This window comes from Triticum aestivum, chromosome 2A, assembly GCF_018294505.1.
Source record: "Triticum aestivum cultivar Chinese Spring chromosome 2A, IWGSC CS RefSeq v2.1, whole genome shotgun sequence".
Lineage (NCBI taxonomy): Eukaryota > Viridiplantae > Streptophyta > Magnoliopsida > Poales > Poaceae > Triticum > Triticum aestivum.
In genome coordinates, this window is record NC_057797.1 from 225958761 (window position 1) to 225979381 (window position 20621).

Consider the following 20621-nt stretch of genomic DNA (forward strand, 5'->3'; position numbering starts at 1 on the left):
AATCATGCAAATTAGAGTCCAAAACAAGAGGAAAAACATTAGGAAAAGTAGATACGACGGAGATGTATCAACTCCCCCAAGCTTAAACCTTTGCTTGTCCTCAAGCAATTCAGTTGATAAACTGAAAGTGAAAAAGAAAAACTCTTACAAACTCTTTTGCTCTTGTTTACATAAATAAGCTTAAGTAGCACCCATGTTTTAACTAACCATGTCGACAATAACTCTTAAAAATTATATTAACTCATATCAATGACATAATCAGCTAGCGAGCAATAATAAGATATCCAAAAAAAACATGTTATCAAAACAACCATGATATAATATGACAATATTGGTATCTCGCTAACCTTTCTGATACCACAAAACATAAATACAGAGCACCTCCAAAGTTCAAGCAGCGACTAAATATTGTAATTCATGGTAGAAAAGATCTAGTAGTAGTGCACCCAACATTAGCTACACACAATGCATGAGGATGGCAATAGTGCTCTCAGGTTCTGGCGCTTATTTGAGAAGGCGATGGCACAATAGAAAAGTAAATAGATAGTCCCTTCGCAGAGGGAAGCAGTGATTTGTAGAGGTACCAGAGCTCACTTTTTTTTAAACAGAGGTAAATGAAATTTTGAGAAATGCACCCCTCTTGTTTACTTCGCGACCATTAATTATCGGTATCTTCCATGCTAAACACATTAGCAGCGGTTCCCAAGCATTAAAAGTATAGGTTTACTCCCCCTCTACCAACAACCACACTCCACGGCTTGTCCGAAACAACGGGTGCTGTCCATACCAACAATAGTCCCGAGGGAGTTTTGTTTAATTATTTGCAATTTGAGTTCAGGACTGGGAATCCTTATTACCGCCCTCTCTTGCAAGGACGAGTGAATAAACACTCATCATGAGAATAACCCGCTTAGCATGGAAGATACCGACTACCTCCTATCGCTCTAAAAAAAATCTAGGCACACAAAAAGGATATTTATTTGAAGTTTTTAGAGGTGGCACATGCAAATTTACTTAAGACGGCAGGGTAATACCGCATATAGGTAGGTATGGTGGGCTCATCTGGAATAACTTGGGTTCAAGTTTTTGTTGCACAAGCAGAATTCCCAGTTAGTACATGTGAAGGCTAGCAAATAGGTTGAGAAGCGACCAACTAGAGAGCGAAAATGGTCATGAACATGCATTATGCATAAGTAACGTTGGATTCTAGCATGAGTAGGATATGAACACCATGAACATAAATATCATAGAGGCTATGTTGGTTTTGATTCAACTACATGCATGAACATGTGCCAAGTCAAGCCACTCGAACATTCAGAGGAGGATACCATATCATTATACTATATCACAATCATTTTAACACAATGTTGACATCCAAGATAAATCATTATCCACTCCTAGATACTTATGCATGGCATGGGAAACTATAATCTCTAATTGTCATTTAAAACATGTTTCAGAGCTCAAGTTTTTAAAACAGAGGTAAATGAAAATTTGAGAAATGCACCCTTCTTGTTTACTTCACGACCATCAGTTATCAATATCTTCCATGCTAAGCACACTAGTGGCGGTTCCCAAGCGATAAAAGTAAAGATTTAATCCCCCCCACCAACAATCACACTCCACGGCTTGTCCGAAACAACGAGTGACGTCCATACCAACATCAGTTCCGCGGGAGTTTTGTTTAATTATTTGCATTTTTTATTTCGGGACTGGGAATCCCTATTACTGCCCTTTTCTCGTGCAATGGTGAGTGAATAAACACTCAACCTGAGAATAACCCGCTTAGCATGAAAGATACCGACCACCTCCTGTCGTTCCATGAACGATCCAGACACACAAAAAGGATATTTATTTGAAGTTTTTAGAGGTGGCGCATGCAAATTTACTTAGGACGGTAGGGTAATACCGCATATAGGTAGGTATGGTGGACTCATCTGGAATAACTCGGGTTCAAGGTTTTTGATGTACAAGCAGAATTCCTACTTAGTACAAGCGAAGGCTAGCAAATAGATTGAGAAGCGGCCAGCTAGAGAGCAACAACGGTCATCAATATCCATTATACATAAGTAACATTGGACACTAGCATGAGTAGGATATGAACACCATGAACATAAATATCATAGAGGCTAGGTTTTTTTGATTGAACTACATGCATGAACATGTGCCAAGTCAAGCCACTCGAACATTCAGAGGAGTATACCATATCATCATACTATATCACAATCATTTTAACGCAATGTTGACATCCAAGATAAATCATTATCCACTCCTAGCTACTTATGCATGGCATGAGAAACTATAATCTCTATTTGTCATTGCAAACATGTTTCATCATAATGGGCTGAAGCATGGATACTAGGTTAAACATATTTACAAAAACAGAATAAGTTGAGTTCATACCCGTTTCTCTCCGCCACAGTAGGTTCATCAAATATCGTCATTATTGCCTTTCACTTGCACGACCGAACTATATGAAAATAATAATAGTGCAAGAGTGCCATGGACTAAGCTAGAATCTGCAAACATTTTATTCAAAAGGAGAAGACAAGGTAATATGGGCTCTCTGTTAGATCAACAATAATGCAAATGAGATCCACTCAACAATTTCATCGCGGTCTTCTCTCGTATGACTCAATAAAAATAAAAAGAAATTCGGAGAAACACACTGAAATATTTTTGGAGTTTTTGCTTTTTCTTAAACAAGCAAATAAAAGGGAAAAATGGAAAGACTATTTACATGGGAAAGTTCCCAACAAGTAAAAGAAGAACAAGGAAATCATTTTGGATTTTCTTTTCAGTACTACAACAATTTAAATTTAGGAAGAAAAACCGAAAAGAAGCAGGAAATATATTTTTGGATTTTCTCAAAGTTTTTTCAAACACACAAGAAGAAAGCGAGAAAAATAAATTTAACATGGATGATACAATGAAAAAGTGTGGACACCAACAACTAGAATGAAATGTGTGAACATGAATGTAATGTCGATGGAAATACGTACTCCCTCAAGCTTAGGATTTTGGCCTAACTTGGTAATCACCACTCGAAGAAGCCATGGGGTCCAATGTTGAAGTGCTGGGAAGCGGGCACCTATGGGTCCCTGATAGAGGCAAAGGTGTCCCATTTTTCGATGAGAAGGTGATTATCATTTCGGTGGAGTAGACTTTGAGTAAGAACGTGCGAGGACGTCGCGCCTTAGCAATCGCTAAACCAACTCCGAGAGGTTATTGGCCATGTCGGAGCATGATCAACCTGACCACGAGGGTCTATTTCCTTCAAGCAAACGAAGAACAAGCAAGAAACTAAGATTGCAATCTAGATATTGCGAATATAAGATGAAAGCTTTATTGATCAAGTTCGGGTTCTGTGACGTCTTGGTCTGGTCGTTGAACACAAACGAAGTACGCGAAGTTGCAGCTATGTCGAACTTTTAATCTAAACAAAACCCAAAGTCTAAACGACGCCCTAATGGCTATATATATGGAGGAATAGTGGGGGGGGGATTTTGTGGCCCTTGGAGGAGGGGTCCGAAACCAACCCTAACCCTTGTTTCCCCACACACGCGGACTCTAAAAACAACCTAAACTTAAGTATTTCGAAATTACATGGGCCTGGCCCAATAATAGGTGACGCAGCACCTAGAATAGCCTCTGGACGAAATTTATGAAGTGGCATCTTGTATATTTCGTCCAAGGCTTCATGTACTCCTTGTGCTGGCTTCAAAGTCCTGAAATCATCACTTGCAACTCCATTCTTGTTCCCCTTCCGCATGCCATCATCTCCATGCTTGGTCTTGCTCCAGTGTTCATCCCTCTTATCCATGCCAGGCCCTTCATTTGTAAGCAAAACAAATGTATCCAATTTAGGCAACATCATATTCTCATGAACATTAGAATCATTACCAAGAAATGAAAGTACCTGTTAATTTAATTGGCGTGCGTGAGCTCTAGTAATTGGTCCAGTATATGTAGCAGTAGGGGCTGTGGGTGTGACAATGGTATTGATGTCCTCATCATCCTCCCCTTCTTGAAATGAAGTCGTCCTCGACGGAAGCTCATCTTCCTCACCCAAATAAGGCTTCCAATCTGCAATGTTAAAAGTGGGACTAACCCCAAAATCTGCAGGTAGCTCAATGACACGTCTCCAACGTATCTATAATTTATGGAGTATTCATGCCATGTTTACAATATTTTTATATGATTTTGGTATCATTTGATTAGAACTAACCCGGACTGACGCTGTTTTCAGCAGAACTACCATGGTGTTGTTTTTGTGCAGAAATAAAAGTTCTTGGAATGCGATGAAAATCAACGGAGATTTTTTATGGAAAATATGAAAAATACTGGAACGAAAATCTACCGGAGGGGAGTCACGGGGGCCCCACGAGGGTGGATGGTGCGCCCACCCCCTTGGGGCACGCCCCCTACCTCGTGGACTCCCCGAGGGCCCCCTGACGTGAAATCAATGCCAACTTCTCCTATAAATACAGAAACCTCCGAAAATTAACCTAGATCAGGAGTTCCGCCGCCAGAAGCCTCTGTAGCCACTAAAAACCAATCTAGGCCCTCTCTGGCACCCTGCCGGAGGGGGCCATCATCACCGGAGGGCATGGAGGAGGATCGCGGAGGGGCCATTATCGTCATGAAGGCCAAGGACCGGAGGGAGAACCTCTTCCCATCCGGGGGGAGGCCATGGAGGAGGAAGCACAAGGGGGAGAACCTCCCCTCGTCTCTCTTGGTGGCACCGGAGTGCCATCGGGTGGGGAATCATCACCGCGGTGATCGTCTTCATCAACATCACCATCCTCATATCTTTTACGCGACCCACTCTCCCGCACCCCGCTGTAATCCCTACTTGAACATGGTGCTTTATGCCACATATTATGATCCAATGGTGTGTTTCCATCCTATGATGTTTTGAGTAGATATCCTTTGTCTTTGGGTTGATTTATGATCTAGATTGGTATGAGTTGTATGTTTTACTTTGGTGATGTCCTATGGTTCCCTCCGTGTCGCGCAAGCGTGAGGGATTCCCGATGTAGGGTGTTGCAATACGTTCATGATTCTCTTATAGTGGGTTGGTGAGTGACTGAAACACAAACCCGAGTAAGGGGGTTGTTGCGTATGGGAATAAAGAGGACTTGATGCTTTAATGCTATGGTTGGGTTTTATCTTAATGTTGGTATGGAATGACACCTATGGGATCACAAGAATCCCTACTACGGTTGCCGGGGCGCGGGGTTGCGAGGAGAGTAGGGCTAGTAGACAACACAAGGATCGTTTACCCAGGTTCGGGCCGCGAGGATGCGTAAAACCCTCTCCTTGTCGCCTCAGGCCTCCTTTTATAGGAAAAAAGGGTTGCCACAGTGGCACACAGGAGGTGGAAAGGTCTATAGTGGCACAAGGTTATCCCTCATATTACAGGACAAGGTGCATTTAATGCATCACTTAGGTGTCCTCTTACTTTATCGGGGTTGGGGGCGAGGCCTGTCCCGTCCGTCGCTGCACCTCCTCGCTTCGACACATGCCTCAGCCGGGGATGAGTGCGGTGCCATGTAGGCAAGCAGGCAGCTGAGTTGGCGCGGTGGTGGAGCCTTCACGAAGATCTGCATTCCGCCACGCATGCGCTTGATGAGTTGGCCTGGGAGCTGCATGTTGACACGCAGGTGCCCGCCCAGCTGGTTGGGCTGGTAGCTGCATGTGAACGGCGATGGAAGTTTGGTTGATGTGGGCTTGGCGGTGGCCTTGCCTGCGTATTTGGCGAGGGCCTTGCCAGGTGGCCCGACAAGGGTCTTGCCGTGGCGTGTTGTCGTCCCCGGCAAGGATCTTGCCGTGAGTCTGGTGGCCTTCCTTGGCAAGGATCTTGCCGAGAATCATTGTCTTCTGATCTGAACTTGAATATGCCATCGCAAATATCTATATGCCACCACAGGGGTGCCTTCCCGAGTCCTGGCCCCACACTAATGATGGCACTGGGGGCCGTGGGCTCAAGGGTGGCCTGCTCTGTTGGTGCGGGGCGAGCTGCCCCGGCAAGAGTCTTGCAGTGGCCGCTGAGGCCACCCGGCAAGGGTCTTGCCGGGGGAACTTGCTTCGTCCCTCTGCTCTTTGTGGTCTTGGCCATGGCGTTGCTTTGATTGGCTTGGGCTTCGATCTTATCTTTGCTCACCTCCCTCGTTCTGCTTGGTGTGGCCGTGGGCGCGGCTCTGACTGCCCGTGCACAGGGAAAGGGGGTACAAAGATGTGCCCCTATTTTTGTACATCGACAGGAGCCCCCGGGTCTGGGCCACACATAAGCGCAACACATTGTGGGGCCAGGCCCAAAATGGTGCGCGGCCAGGTGGGGCAATTTTTAACGTGGTAAGATTCTTCGCGCGCTCCGCCTCCCACGACCCGCACACATGGTGCGGCGTGGAGGGGTGTGCATGACGTGGGCGGCATGCGTGGGACGGTTTCCACACGCATGCGTCACATCGCAGTAAAGAGGCGGCTCACGTCTTCCCTGTAAAAAGAGGGAGGCATGGAGACGCGGCTCATTTACTAAGCGGGGTCGGGGTGCGGTCTTCAAGGCATCCACTCCCCACGATCACGGGGTGGGGAGAGGCCGCCTCACCCGTCCCCTCAGTTCTGCATGTCTGCCACGTGTCCTTGTGGTGGCAAACGATGGAGGCGAGAAACCGGGCCGCCGCTGGTTGGTGGCGGGTCGGTCCTGATTCCCCGTGCCTCCGCTGTCTGGATTGGCCGAGCGGGGTGGCCAAGCCTCAACCCCGTTCCTTTATAAAGAGGAGAAAGGGGGAAACATCACCCCACATTCTTCCATCTTCTATCTCTTTCTGCTTCTGCTCCTTCCTCTCATCCACCATGGAGAAAGGGAACCATGGTCCTTCGATGGTGGCGGTGAGGGTCGCCGCTCGACAGCGCATCCCTACCCCTCCTGAACCCGTGGTGGTCGAACCGACTACGAGTTGAAGCGGAAGGGGGCGAGGCCATGGGCGAGGCTGGGGCAGAGGCCGTAGCACTCAGGGAAGAGGAGGACGGGGCGACGCGCCAGCCTCGCCCCTGCCAATGATGTCCTTCCCGATGGAGGGCCACGTTGAAGACCAGCCTTGCGAGTTCTTCATCAGGCTCTGCCGGCCCCCGCGTCATCGTCTTCGTCTCCCCACTCCGTTCGTTCGGGTGATGGAGCGTGCCCCGCCCCAGACCCTCAGGTTGCACATGAGGGGCTGCGGGAATGGGAGCACGCGGGTCAACGTCGACTTCCCGGCTCCTCGAGTTATGTATATCCGCCGTGGATGGAAGATGTTCGCCCGCATCCACAGCCTGACGGTGGGGCTCGTCCTGTACTTCAAGTTAATGGAGGACAGCCTGCTCTCCGTCAAGGTCTTCGGAGACTTGGGAACTCGTCTGAAATGCTGCGTGGAGAGTTCCTCTGATGGAGATTCTGACGATGGAAGCTCGTCCTCGAGTGAGAGCGACGAGGAAGACATCGGGGTGGACAGCGGGGACGAGTCTGACTAGGCGTTGGACGCCCCGCGCCTGGGCGGGCGCGGTAGCAGCAGCATCTGCACCTGGCCGCTCCTCTGGCCGGGGTAGGGCCAACTCCTTGAACCTTGCGGGGGCTGTCTCCTTGGGCGGCTGGCGTCAGGAGGCTGCGGAAGAGGAAGAGGGCGGGCGGCAAGGCCGTCAAATCGGAGTATGCGGTCACCGACACCTTCATCACATATTGCCGGTCCTGCCGACTTGTCTTCCGGCTCCTTCCCGGCACCGTCATCACCGGCCCGCCCGTGGGTGGCCAACGAGATGTTCTCTTGGTGCTTTCTGCTGCTCGTAGCTCGCCTAGGCGCCCCTTTTTCCCTTTCGCCTCCTTGACCTACCTCCTGAGGAGAGGGACAAGAAAGGGATTACGGGCATCTTATCTCTTTTTTAGTTTGTAAGCCTGCGGGCGTTTGTTAAATTTAAAACTTGTAATCGCCTTGCTCATGTTTTTCATCTCGCACGAACTGTACCTGTATGGGATGTTTTTAATGAAAAAGGGATGATTGCCGGGTTTTTTGTTCGTGGGTAAATCCCGCGACAAGGAGCGAATCCTTGTTATTGTTTTAAGATAAACGTTTTTCGCCTGGCAACATGCCTTACCGTCCCCCACTTCACTCGACCGTACTCACGCTTTTGGTGGAGGCAGGGATGAAGTGGGCTTTAGGCTCCTTGTCCCACCCCCTTGCCGCCGCAGCTACGACCAAATCCGGACCCAAGAAATAATCCCTAGGTATAGGAAAAAGTGGAGCACGACAACCTAGAGATCAAAACGAGGTTTCACATGCCCCAGTCCGGTTCCGAAATGCATGACAGAGGATAAAAGACTTATCTGGATCCGCAGCCCTTGGCAATCTCATCTTGTCGCGGTTGGATCTTTATGCTTGCAGCCCCCGGCAACTCTGGCTTGCCGGGGTCGGGGTGCCGGTCCGTTTCCTTCTTTCTGAGTAGCTCAGCAGAAGTGCTCACGTGCCCTGCGAACCAAAGGAGGACAAAAAAGGAACAGACAGACGCACACTCGACCTCTAGGCTAGGGGTTAGTCGCCGCTAAGCACTATCAACCCTAACCAAGGAAGAGACACGACCTAGCATGCATGCTATAACTTAGGGCGCCAGCGCTTCATTTATTTATGCTCAGAGTCTATGCCTGGCTTTGTACAAAGGGTCACATGCCTTGTCGGCAAAGCTTGTACAAAAGGTGGCTTGCCGGGAGGCCCGGCAAGCCGCGCCTTATGGGTAAAACTTACGAAGATGCTCGATGTTCTAGGAGTTGCTCACTAGGACGGCATCTTCGGTCTCCAGGCGGACTGCACCGGGCCTGGTGACTCGCATTACCCGATAAGGGCCTTCCCACTTTGGCATCAACTTGTTGGAATTCTTGGCCGACTGAACACGCCGAAGAACAAGGTCGCCTTCCTCAAGGCTTTGGGCATGAACCTTGTGGCTATGATAGTGGCGCAAGGCTTGCTGGTAGCGTGCCGCTCTCACAGCTGCTCGAAGACGATCTTCCTCAAGGAGCGTCGCGTCATCTTGGCGCAACGGCTCTTGCTCAAGCTCATCATAAGCGAGCACTCGAGGTGACCCGTATATGAGTTCCATGGGGAGAACTGCTTCTGCCCCGTATACCAGGGCAAAAGGTGTCTGGCCGGTGCTCGATTTGGCGTCGTCCTGATTGACCAAAGAACTGCCGGCAACTCATCAATCCAGCGCCTTCCACTCTTGTGCAGCTTGTTAAAGGTCTTTGTTATCAGGCCTCGCAACACTTCAGCATTTGCCCTCTCTACTTGGTCGTTGCTCCGTGGATGTGCCACGGAAGCAAAACAGACCTTGCCGCCGAGGTCTTGGATGTACTGCATGATGGTGTGGCATGTGAACTGCGTGCCGTTGTCAGTGATGACTCTGTTTGGCACACGAAAATGGCAGACCAGTCCTTCAAAGAACTTGACGGCTGACTGAGCAGTCACCTTCCTCACTGCTTCCACTTTCGGCCACTTCGTGAACTTGTCGATTGCAACATATAAGTACTCAAAGCACCCGACAGCACGGGGGAAAGGGCCTAGTATATCGAGCCCCCAGACCAAGAATGGCCAGGAGAGAGGGATTGTTTAAAGGGCTTGAGCCAGCTGATGAAGCTTCTTTGAATGGAACTGGCACGCTTCACACTTGGTTACTAGTGCCGTCGCATCCTGGAGGGCGGTGGGCCAGAAGAAACCTTGCCGGAATGCCTTCCCGGCAAGGGCCCTTGACCCTATGTGGGAGCCACATATGCCTCCATGTATCTCCGCCAACAGCTCCAGTCCTTCCTCCCGGGGATGCACTTGAGTTTCACACCGTTTGGCCTCTTCCGGTACAGGACGTCATCAACAAACTGGTACAGGGCGGACCGACGGGCTACTTTCTCTGCTTCTTCCTGCTCCTCAGGAAGCTCCCCTGTTTGGAGGAAGTGGATGGTATGCTGCGCCCAGGCCGGAGCCTGGGGCTCGATGGCAAGGACCAAAGGCATTTCTTCCGCCATGAGAGCGGCTGTCTCTACGGCCAGGGCTTGACGCCCTGTCGGAGCCAGTCGCTCTAGGGCAGGCTCAGCGTCCGCGGCAGCACCCTTGCCGGCGGTCCCAGGGGGCTCGGTAGGAGAGTACTTGCCGGGACCTGATTTCCTCCGCTTGTTCTGCCCCACTGATGGTTCGACAGATGGTTGAGTTAACCGGAGAAAAAAGGTACCTGGTTTCATAGGTAGCTTGAATGCGGCATGCTTTGACAAGTAATCAGCGATGTCGTTCTCCGCTCGGGGGACGTGCTCTGCCTGGATACTATCAAAGTGTTCCTCCAGCTTCCTCACCTCATCTACGTAGGCTTCCATCAATGGGCTTTGATAATCCTTGTTGACCTTCATGACAACAAGCTGCGAGTCGCCCCTGATGATGAGCTTCTTAACCCCGAGGTCTGCCGCGATCTTGAGACCGGCAAGCAATCCCTCGTACTTGGCGGTGTTGTTGGTGGACATCTCCCTGGGGAAGTGCATCTGGATCACGTACTTGAGGTCTTCTCCGGTGGGTGCAACGAGTAGCACACCGGCACCGGCGCCTTGCAGCGAGAAGGCCCCATCAAAGTACATGATCCAGTCGCGGTCTGCTTCCTTGCCGGGGAGAGTGGTCTCCTGGACTTCTTCGTCAAGCGTCGAGGTCCATTCTGCGATGAATTCTGCCAAGACTCTGCTCTGAATTGTTGAGGTACTATAAAACTTCAAACCGAAACTTGACAGCTCCAAGGCCCATTCCACAATCCTTCCAGTTGCGTCCGGGTTGTGCAATATCTGTTGCAACGGGAGGTGGGTGACGACAGTGATCTCGTGGGCCTGGAAGTAGTGATGCAGCTTCCTCGAGGCCATAAGGAGGCCGAAGAGCAATTTTTGCACACTGGAATACCTCGACCTAGCCCCTTGCAAGAGGGAGATGACAAAGTAAACTAGGTGCTGCATCATCTTCTTCTTTGGCACCACTTCACTCGACTACGCGAGCATTGCCTTGGCGGCACCAGGCTCTACCGGGGGCCGCACCTTGTCGGCACCAGGCCCTGCTGGGGGAATCTTTGGCTTGCCATCCGCTGGTTCTGCCGCCATTGTTGCCTCCTCGTCGACCTCCCTCTGTGCCACCAGTGCGGCACTGACCACTTGATTCGCCGCCGCCAGATACAATAGCAATGGCTCTTGTGGTTTAGGCGCAACTAGTATCGGTGTGGAGGAAAGGTATTTCTTCAGATCCTGTAGTGCTGCCTCGGCTTCTGGTGTCTAGTCTATTGGGCATGCCTTCTTCAAGATTTTGAAGAAGGGAAGGGCGCGCTCGGCGGACTTGGAGATGAACCGGCTCATGGCGGCAATGCAGCCGGTGAGGCGACGCACATCCTTGATCCTCTTTGGTGCCTCGATCTTCTCAATAGCCTTGATCTTGTCTAGGTTTGCCTTGATCCCACGTTGCGACACAAAGAATCCGAGAAGCTTGCCAGACAGAACACCAAAGACGCACTTCTTAGGGTTCAGCTTGAGGTTGATCTTGCGCAGGTTAGCAAATGTCTCTTCCAGATCTTGCACAAGGGTTGGCCCGTCCTTGGTTTTGGTCACTATGTCATCCATGTAGGCCTCCATATTTCTATGGAGATGAGGTTCAAAACCAATTTGGATTGCTCTTGCAAATGCTGAGCCAGCACTCTTCAACCCAAAAGGCATCTGTAAAAAGCAATACGTACCACATGGGGTGATGAATGTCGTCTTCTCTTCATCCTCTCTTGTCATGAAGATTTGGTGGTTGCCTGAGTAGGCGTCGAGGAATGATAACAGATCACACTTGGCCGAGGAGTCAACAATCTGGTCGATGCGCGGCAACGGGAAGGGGTCCTTAGGGCAAGCCTTGTTAATATCTGTGTAATCAATACACAACCTTCACTTCCCATTCGCCTTGCGCACCACTATTGGATTGGCCAACCACGTTGGGTGGAGCACTCCTCTCACCAAACCTGCCACTTCCAACTTCCTGATCTCCTCTGTGATGAACTCCTGCCTTTCCAGAGCCTGCTTTATGACCTTCTGCTTGACGGGCCGCGCGTGGGGGCAGACAGCTAGGTGGTGCTAAATCACCTCCCTTGAAACACCGGGGATGTCGGACGCTTGCCATGCAAACACGTCGACATTTTCCTGTAGGAAGGTGACGAGCGCGCCTTCCTATTTGCTGTCGAGGGTGGAGCCTATGATGAAGGCCCCTCCCGTGCCATCCTCCCGACGGACAACTTCTTGGTCTGCGGCGGCTCGGCTCTGGATCTCTTCCTCTTGTCGGTAGAGCTCTCTGGCACGTCCTCAACGGCAGCACAACACTCCGAAGAGGTGCACTTTCCGGAGTGGGTGCGAGAGGTCTTGTCGGGCTCCTTTTCCCTCCCAGGCCGGCAGGAGTAGGTGCCTTGACGACAGCTGCTAGAACCGCTTCCCAGTAGAGTTGGTCGGCGCAGATGTGATGCCCCGAGACCATTATGCCAGGTGTCCTCCAGTTATTCGCTGTTGTTGCCTTGTCTTTCGCTTGCGTGTTGCATCTTGCCATGTCATCATCCGTATTGCATCTTCATGTTTTCTAAAACCTGCATCTGTCCCGGTCTCCTTGTTCCGTCCGTTGTCCGTTCTGAGCCCAGACACACTTGCACGCGCCCGAGGCATGTCCGAAACAGTATTTTATAAGTGGCCGGAAAATGTTCTCGGATTGGGTTGAAAGTTGGCGTGTGGTCTTATTATAGTGTAGATAGACCACCTGTCAAGTTTCATCGCATTCGGGGTTCGTTTGATAGCCCAACGGATAACTATAGCGACATATTAGTCGGTCAAAACGTCGGATGTTTTCGGTCTCCGGAAACAGTTGCCGGGCTGCACTCCTCTCGTCTCATCTCAGCCCAACCTCTTTTTCACAACCCACCTACAGCCCACCTAAACCCCCCTTTGTTCCGGACCGTCAGATCACAATCGGAGGCTCCGAAACACTCCGAAAACCCCTCCTAATTGTCGGATTTCGGGTTCCGGCAGACCCTTGAGGTTCGAACACTGGGGTGCGTGCGGAGCTTTCGTCTCCTACCTACCTGCACCCCTCCGCCTTGCTAGGATCTAAACTAAGGAAAGAACAACACAAGAGGCACATGGTTTATACTGGTTCGGGCCACCGTTGTGGTGTAATACCGTACTCCAGTGTGTGGTGCGGTGGATTGCCTCTTGGGTTGATGATGATGAACAATACAAGGAAGACAGAGGAGCTCAGTCGCTCTTCTCTCTCTCTCTCTCTCTCTCTCTTTCTTTTTGCCCTCGGTCCTCTCTCCCCTGTCTAGTGGGTGGCCGGTCCTATTCATAGGGGCCCTGGTCCTCTTCCCAAATATCGAGCGGGAAGGGAGCCAACAATGGCGGGCTAATTTGAAGGGGGCAGCTAGTACTAGCTATCCTGACAAAAGTAGTCTTCGCCTGCGCAAAGCTCTGGTGATGACGCCGTCTTGGGCTCCATGGTGACCTCCGTCTCGTAGTCCTCCTGGTCTTGGTCTCGTTGCACCGAAATGGCAACCTTTGCCTGATGCCTCGGTACTCCGCGGCTGCGCTTGCCCCCTTTGCACCAAAGAGGAAAGGAGGACACTACGCGGGCTGGCACCCGCATGGCGCCCTCGGTCGTCATGGCTTGCGTCACGTGCACCTCGTGAGGTACCCCGCTTGATCTCTCCGCCTCCTCGTGAGCCAGCCTGATGAGGCCGTGCCTTTGGAAGCTCCACGGCGTCTGCCCCACGAGGCTTGGCCCCTCGCGAGGGTCTTGGGTTTGTGTTGGTGAAGATGGGCCGCGCTGGGCCCCCTTTTGAGCCACGCCGCAGGCCACATGCAGGCAAGTCTGGGGACCCCCGTTCCCAGAACGCCGACAGTAGCCCCCGGGCCCAAGGCGCGCTCGGACTTGGCCGTGCAGGGAGGCGGAAGGGCAAGAGCGAAGCGCCGCTGCCCCTAACAGTTTGTGGCCTTGGGCGCCGCATGGCGGTTGATTAGACGTGGGCGCCTTAGCAACCGCGCGAGTTGATTAAGGAGCGGCACCCACCTAGGCTTTGCTCCTTGCTTTCCCTGGTTGCTGCTCAGATCCCCTTTCTTGCGCCTCTCCTTCCTTCCTCCAAAATTTCCAGATCCGCTCCGACCGTGTGACCTAGCAAGCCATGGCGCCTCGCCAGCCCCCGGCCGTAGCTTGGTACTCGTCCGCCCTGGACCCGCCGAACATGTCGGAGGCGAGCCTTGCCCGGTTGCGCCGGATGGCGACGGCGCGGGGCGTCAATGGGGCAAAGATGTTTAAAGTGAGCTCCGCCACCCCTGAGGATCAAGGGAGCACCTTCTATCCGCTCTTCGTAAGTGCCATTGCTGCTGGCCTGGTGCCTCCCTTCTCCGAGTTCTTCTTCTCTGTCCTCCGCCACTATAAGCTGCAAGCCTTGCATCTCCACCCCAACTCCATCCTTCTCTTGGCAATCTTCGCCTATTACTGCGAGGCTCACATAGGGGTGCAGCCCTCAGTGGCCTTGCTACGCCACTACTTCTACCTCCGGACCTCTCGCGGTACTGCTTCCGCGTGCGCGTGCTTCGTCGCGTACGGTGGCGCCATTGCCATTTCGAACCCCGGGAAAAGGATTGAGGGCTTCAGGAGCAAGTGGGTCTTGGTGGATGCTGGGCGCATCCATCCTCGGCTGATCTTGCCAACGGAGCAGCCCACGAGCTCCAGCAATTGGGGTCGAGCGGAGCTCACGGACCCCCGCGCGAAGCTGATGTTGGAGAAGATGGACGCGGATCTGAGGCCGGCCAATACGGCAGCGGCGAAGCTGACCGGCGCGTGGCTACTGAGGGAATTCCTGGAGCACCAGCTGGCACCTCTTCGGCAGTACTCACTTCCGATGTGGAGGCCCCGTCCGAGCCCTGCGGCCTTAGCCGACGGTGATCTGGCTGTTGTCCTCCAATCTCTAGTCGGGGGCGATGTGGCGAGGTCGGCGGGCGCTCCTATGCCCTTGTTCCTTCGCGACGACTGGGAGTGGGTAGTGGAGCCAATGCCCGTCTTCAACGGGGATGGGCCCGTGCCCATGGAAACTCCCGAGGAACCGGTGGACTTGCCCTCCGACGACTCCAGTGAAGAGGAGGAAGGAGGGGAGCGGGGAAAAGGGCCTGACTCTGAGGCGACTGACGGAGAGTCGAGGGCTCCCCTCCCCCGGCGCAGGTCCCGCATTCTCTGCCTCTCTCCGAGCGACGTCGACGAGGATGACGATGAAGACGATGGCGAGCAGGATGGCAGGAGCTCACCCCCGATCCCGAAGAAGGACAGGACCGGGATGATCTCCTGCGGGCCTGCCCCGGCCCCAGGGCGGACCGCACCTTCCGCTTCCAAGCTTCCCGAGGTTGACCCTTCCAGCAGGCTTTCAGGCTTCAAATTTGGCCGGAGGCCGCTTTATCTCGCTGACGATGACCCGTAAGCATTCGATTCCTGTCTTTATCTCTTGCTCTGCTGCTGAGGCTTGACATCCGCATCTCTTGGATAGGCTGGCGCCCGCAGCAAAGAAGCCGAAGGGGGCTCCTGAGGTTCCATCTGTGGCAGCACCTCTGCCTGCGAAGGAGGGTGACCGCGACGCACAGGCTTCTCCTGCCCGGTCGTCCTCGCGAGGCCTGGCTGAGCCGGCTGGGGTGAGCTCAGCCCCCACGGCCCAAGTGGCTCTCGAGGTGCTCTCGCCTACCGCCGCCACCATAGCTGTCGGGGCGCGGCAGACTCCGCCTCAGGATGCTGCGGCCGCACTGCCGCCCTCTCCTCCTACTCCACCGGCTGTTGTCTCTCCGACTCCTTCTGCCGTTCTGGATCGTGCTGTTGCTGAGCTGGACCGACTGCGGCAGGATCTTCTTGGCGCCAACCCCCGCTTGGTGGCCGGGCGCTTGGAGCTGGCTTCAGGATGGGTTCGCTCCGACGCTTCGATTCGGGCGGCGCTGGTCCAGGCCTCAATGGCATGCGACGAGGAGAAGCAGGCCGTCCTTGAGGCGAAGGCTGCTCGTGACGCAGCCCTGGGGGAGGTGGTCATCGTCCGCGGTCGCTACAAGGCGCTGGAGGACGAGTTGCAGGGCCTGCGGGACCAGCTCGCGAAAGAGGTCCGCCTTCGCCTAGAGCAGGAAGAAGGTGTGAAGGCTCGCGAGGCGGCCGTCACGGAGAGGGAGGTCAAGCTCAGGAAGCGCCGCGACCGCCTAGGTGCGCTGGAGCAGGAGTTGAGGGCAAGGAAGGCCGAGCTGGACGACAAGGCCTTGGTTCTTGCCGAGGACCGCGTGGCCTTCACGGAGATGGAGGCAAAGGCTCGCTCCTCACTGAGGACGCTTTACGACAGCGGCCTGGGGAGCCCGCTGGCTCGCGCCAAGGATGGCCCCGCCAAGCTGCTTCCCTTCCTGGTTCGCGCTCTTGAAGATGTCGCCCTTGGCCTTGGCCCCACGGCGGAGGCCGAGGTGCGTGTCCTGTCTTCGGCAACACTGACGCGGGTGCTCACCCACATCTACCTTCGCGATCCCGACGTCGACCTTGACGGCCTACTGGAGCCAGTAAGCGGCAAGCGTGCCGCTGCCGCTACCGAGGCCATGAAGGGTCGCGCGGAGGTTCTGCTGGGGAAGTTCCGAGCCTTCAGCGCCAAGCCGAGGCAAGGCGCTGTCGACCCCGCTGCTCCATGAGGCGAAGCCACTCCGCGCTACTCCACCGCCGACAAGTGGCTCCGCTGTGGCTCCTCTCCTGCTTTTAATTCCTGCACATGTATCGTGCCTCGAGGAGGCGTTTAAACTTGTGTTTGGTATCGAGATAACAGTGTGGACTGTAATATTTGCTTTTGAATTCCGAGAATTTACGCTTTTCCTTCCTACTTGCTTATGTTCTACGCCGGCAGAGCCCGGCCCCGCCCATACCTCACCCAACATTAGCCCCGACCGGAAACCAGGACGGGACCAAAGGAGTGAGGGGCTACGTGACAAGTTAGGCTCCTGAGTCGCGATGCTCAGGAGTCCCCCTTGGCGCATGAACAACAAGTAGGGAGGTGTGATGCGGGTGGATCTACCGTTCTACGTCTGTAGAGCCCAGCCGCGCGCGTGCCTCACCCAGCGCTGGTCCCGACCGGAAACTAGGACGGGGCTACGTGACCAGTTAGGCTCCTGAGTCGCGATGCTCAGGAGTCCCCCTTGACGCTCAAACGGCCTTCGTACCTTGGCTCCGCTCGGGGAGAGACGCGCGACGAACCAGGCCCGGGGGGACCTGGCTGGGCGGCGTGCGTCTGGGTGTGACCCAGGCGCAGCCCCCGTGCCCAGCCCCCTCGCGCGGCACTCCCGAGGGGAGGCTTTACAATGAGGCTAGACACTGAGCTCTAGGCTCCCCGAGGTTGATGCGGCCCGGGGGCCACCCTTAGTTGTTTATCACCAGCGTGGAGCATAGTGCTACCATATGTGTATGGGCATAGCCGCTCCTCGGCAGTGTCGTCAGCCAGCACGGAGCATGGTGCTTCCACTGGTACATGGGAGGGGGGCCCCTTCGGGAGGAGCCCCCGGGGCGTGTACAGCCCCGCCCTAACACGTCGCTGGCACGGTAGGGCCTGGCGAGGTGTATCTGGGCACCCATGAGCCAGCGCGGGACTCACAGGGCCCTACCTCTAGGCGGGTTGCGCCTGGCACTGGGCCTTATCTTGTGATGTGTTCCTTCATCTTGACATCGTGCACGCCGTCGGAGAAGGCCGAGATGATGGCCTCCTTGGTCACCTTGGGAATCTTGAGGCGCGCGTTGTTGAAGCGCTGGATGTACTTCTGCAGGGTCTCTCCGGGCTGTTGCTTGATGCGGCGCATGTCGCTTATGGCAGGTGGCCGGTCGCGAGTGCCTTGGAAGTTGGCGATGAAGCGGGTGCACATCTCGTCCCAGGAGGAGATTGTGCCTGGAGCCAGGTTCAGGAGCCAGGTGCGGGCCCCGTCCTTGAGTGCCATGGGGAACCAGTTCGCCATGACCTTCTCGTCTCCGTTGGCAGCTTTTATGCCCAGCTCGTAGAGCTGGAGGAACTCCGCAGGGTCAGCCGTGCCGTCGTAGCGAGGAGGCAAGTCTGGCTTGAACTTGCCGGGCCATGCGACGCTGCGTAGCTCGGCGATGAAGGCGCGACAGCCTGCTGTGGCCACGGGAGGCCTTGGATGACGGGGAGCTTGGTCTTGCATGTCCCCACGCGCTGCAGCTGGGTGCAGCGCGGGGTCTTGACGCGCGGGAGCAGGAGCATGGTCGCGACGTGCTGGAGCAGGGAGCGCCCGGGCAGCTTCTTGCGGGCGAGGGACTTCTTGACAGCTCTGCTCTTGTTGCGCTGGCGCCTGCCGGAGCGGGTTCCGCCCAGGGGCCACGTGCCTTGGATCCATGGCGCCTTCCTGAGGAGGAGGCGGTCGGGGCGCCGCCGGAGCTTCATTGCCCGCGCGGGGTGGGGTGCGGTGCAGCGGAACGGACGGCGCAGGAGAGCCCCCAGCGGCGCGGACGAGCTCGGCGACGCGGTCGAGCCATTCTTCGTAGACGTCGTCGACGGGGCGGTAGCACAGGAGCTCGTTCGCCGCGATGAGTGTAGCTCGAGCCTCCATGGGAGCGCAGAGCGCGCGGGACGAAGAACTAGCTAGGGTGAGCGAGGGAGTTGCGGTGCGGCCGTCTTGCCGCACGGACGGATGCTGGGATGATGCTTGCCGCTCGTCCCCCACCGGGCCGGTGGCGGCGTTGACAGCAGGTGACGGGGAACAGTGAGGGCGCCCGCCGACAGGGGCCGTCTGGGCGACGCGGGAAGCGAGCGCGGCCCGGCGCTCGGCGCGGGCCCGACGAGCGTCAGACATGGGCGTGATGGTCGGAGGAGAACAGGGTGGTGGAAGACGAATCCCGGTGCACCCCTACCTGGCGCACCAAATGTCAGATTTCGGGTTCTGGCAGACCCTTGAGGTTTGAACACTGGGGTGCACGCGGAGCTTTCGTCTCCTACCTACCTGCACCCCTCCGCCTTGCTAGGATCTAAACTAAGGAAAGAACAACACAAGAGGCACAAGGTTTATACTGGTTCGGGCCACCGTTGTGGTGTAATACCCTACTCCAGTGTGTGGTGCGGTGGATTGCCTCTTGGGCTGATGATGATGAAGAATACAAGGAAGAACAGCCTCGCGAGGGTTTGTTCTTGGCTGGGGCGATGAACTGCAGGGAGGAGCTCAGTTGCCCTTCTCTCTCTCTCTCTCTCTCTCTCTCTCTCTCTCTCTCTCTTTCTTTCTTTCTTTTTGCCCTCGGTCCTCTCTCCCCTGTCTAGCGGGTGGCCCGTCCTATTTATAGGGCCCCTGGTCCTCTTCCCAAATATCGAGCGGGAAGGGAGCCAACAATGGCGGGCTAATTTGAAGAGGGACAACTAGTACTAGCTATCCTGACAAAAGTAGTCTTCGCCTGCGCAAAGCTCTGGGGATGACACCGTCTTGGGCTCCACGTTGACCTCCATCTCATAGTCCTCCTGGTCTTGGTCTCGTTGCACCGAAATGGCAACCTTTGCCTGATGCCTCAGTACTCCGCGGCTGCGCTTGCCCCTTTGCACCAAAGAGGAAAGGAGGACACTGCGCGGGCTGGCACCCGCCTTGCGCCCTCGGTCGTCATGCCTTGCGTCACAGGCACCTCGTGAGGTACCCCGCCTTGATCTCTTCGCCTCCTTGTGAGCCAGCCTGACGAGGCCGTGCCTGAGGAAGCTCCGCATCGTCCGCCCCATGAGGCTTGGCCCCTCGCGAGGGTCTTGGGTTTGTGTTGGTGAAGATGGGCCGCGCTGGGCCCCCTATTGAGCAACGCCGCAGGCCGCAGGAAGGCAAGTCTGGGGACCCCCGTTCCCAGAACGCCGACACTAACCCCCCTCAAACCCTAACCTTCTCTATATATACCTCCCCCTTGCCATTTTTGGGCAGCCTAAACCAATCCTCCTACCTCTAGCCTTCCCCCTCCTCAGATTCCGCGCCCAGCCGCTCCCCCGCTGCCACTTGTCACCACCATGCAGGCCAGCCGCCACCCTGCGCCGCCGAAGCCGTCGCCCATAGCCAATTCGGGAGCGCCACCTGTCCCGCGCATCTCCACTCCGCCACTGGCCCGCCAGGCCCGAGAGGGGCTCACGGAGCCCATCTGTCACCGCCGTCGCCGCCCACGCACGCCCGCGCGAGCCTGGTCTCCCGCTTCCTCCTTGATCCCGACCTGGATCGAGGGACTCTACCCCGCCGCGCCATCTCCTCGCCGCCGACAAGCTCGCCGGAGCCTGCTCATGTCGGTCACCTCGGCAGCAAGCCAGTGTCGCCCTCGCCTCCCTCTCTTTCCCTTCCCGTTCTCCTTCATCCCCTCACCGGATCTCTCACTCCCTCGCAGCGAGCCTCTGCCGCCAGGGACGCCGGCCTCGAGCTCGCCTTCACCGCCGGAAATGGAGAAGGGGCAACCAGATCATTCGTCCCCGTGCTAGATCCGGCGCCCCGAGGTCCCCGCGCCCGGACTCGCCATTCCCCATCGCCACGCTGTCTTCGGCGACGCCCTGCGCCGTCGCCG